A 2033-nucleotide genomic window follows, 5' to 3' on the forward strand; every position below is an offset into this window, starting at 1 on the left:
TATTTTGGGGGCAATTTCTTTAACTATTTCAAAATGGATGGCGTCATCTTAAGTCTGGTTATTTTTTTAGATCCACTAGAGGGAGTCGTGTGGTACAGATGTGGATTGTTCTTTAATAAGAGAGATGTGTTTATCATTGAGTTAGGAAACGCATTCGGAGCAATGGTCTTGTCCAAATTCAACCACTGCGATGCGGGAGCCTAGCCCTTTACCCACCGAGGCTGCCCGGATAGAGGGAAGAGCTTTTTACACCCCCGAGTTTGCCCAACTTCTTTCTCTCCTTCTGTCTTTCTTAATTTTCTAATTCTGCCTACCATCCGGAGGCAATTTTGATACGCAAATAAGCCTTAGCATTCAGAAACGGAACCTTTTGAGAGTCTGATTTAGGTTTTTCTCCTCTTCTCCCATCCCAACCCCCTCTTATTTTCTTCCTTTAAAAGGATTCTCTGTTTGGCGCAGTAGCCCTGTGATCCGAAGTAGAGCGACAGAACTCTGCTTCTCTCTCCCAGAGACTCCAGCCCTGGGACCTCCCGCTGGTCTCCTTGTTAAGGCCCTCTGGGCTCTCCTGGAGAAGGGTTGATGCCTCGCACTACAAGAATAGTACAAAGCTGCAAATTGAAACCTGTTTAATTTTCCAAAGCTTAAAGATTTTAAAGTAATTTAGACAAGTGTTTAATTTAAAAAAAAAAAAACCGCTGAAAGCTTACAGCGAAGAAGCAAGACAACTAGCTTCGCGGCATTCCTTGGAGCTGTCGCTTTGCAAAATGAAATCCCAATTGAGGTAAAATTTACATCCAGTGAAATATACAGACTTTAAATCTCCAGACCGATTGATTTGGTGACGCCGTGTGGATGAACCACCACCACCCTATTGGAGTACAGGTGGTTTCTGCCTCTCCAGAAAAGTCCTTCTTGCCCCTTCCTGTCATTTGACAGAAAAGCAAACTGATTCACCATGGTGGCGGTTTATTTTATTCTCACAGACTTAATTCGCTTTATTTTTCTTGTATAAAGTCACTGTGTGGTGGCCACAGCCAGAGCCTGGGTCCTGTGAACAGAGACTCTGGTGTGGGTTTTCACAAGATAGTCAGTAGACTCCTGATAAGGATACTTGGTGAATATGGACTCTCTCCAGACGTGTGTGTGTGTGTGTGTGTGTGTGTGTGTGTGTGTGTGTGTGTGGTGGGTGGAATGCTAAATAGCTTTAGGTCTTGGGGATGGCATCAAAGATGGCCTTGGCAACATTGCCTCTCGGGGAGATGGTGGAGCCTCTGGCTGATGGCTGTGTAGCAGTCACTGATACCTGCCATTATATCGGCTTCTTTGGCACAGGAGCAGAGACAATGCCAGTGCCTCTGGGCAGGGATGAGACGCCCCAGAGCAGAGCCACAGAGGCTTGTCACCTGTGTCCAACAGTGTGAGGCTTGCCAAGCTTCCTTCCCCAGAAGCTGCACAGAGATAATGGAAAGTTTTGCCAAGATGATGGCCCCTTGGATAGCAGCGGCCACCTCCTTGGAGCACTTAACGTCAAGACTATGGTGGCCGTTGTTGTCCCTAATAGTGATGAAGCCTTGAACCTGGTCTGCTGGCCAGCCAGAGTCTGCTATTGCACCGACATCTTTAGAGCCTCATCCTTTAGGGATATGCCCAGGGAAGAGTGGGCAGGAGACAGGTGGATCTCCTCCAGGGACTTGATCTTCATGTCCTTGTCCAAGTGGTCCAGCTTGGTGATGAGGATCCACTCCTTATCTTCAGCTTTTCTTCCCTGAGCCCCAAGGCCTCAGCTTGGAGCCACAAACCACTGCCCAATCATTTGAATCCTTCTTGGAAGCTGCCACTTCCTCCTGAGCCCCGTGTGGGGGTCCTCTGGGCCCTCCTACTACACCACCATTTGGTGTTTAACAGAGGGCATGGTGATGGTTTAAATGAGCTCTGATCAGAGTGACTGCTCTCTCTCTCTCTCTCTCTCTCTCTCTCTCTCTCTCTCTCTCTGTAGCCTATATTGTCTTGACCTCAAACTCCCTCTGGTCAAG

General features: G+C 47.7%; 1 pseudogene; it reads right to left on the reverse strand.

Annotated features, from left to right (window-relative positions):
- Nucleotides 1–1014: 1014 nt before the first annotated feature.
- LOC134484541 (small ribosomal subunit protein uS5-like) lies at nucleotides 1015–1702 on the reverse strand (annotated as a pseudogene).
- Between the last annotated feature and the right edge of the window lie 331 nt (nucleotides 1703–2033).

The sequence above is a fragment of the Rattus norvegicus genome, chromosome 1 (assembly GCF_036323735.1).
Source record: "Rattus norvegicus strain BN/NHsdMcwi chromosome 1, GRCr8, whole genome shotgun sequence".
NCBI classification, from domain to species: Eukaryota; Metazoa; Chordata; class Mammalia; order Rodentia; family Muridae; genus Rattus; species Rattus norvegicus.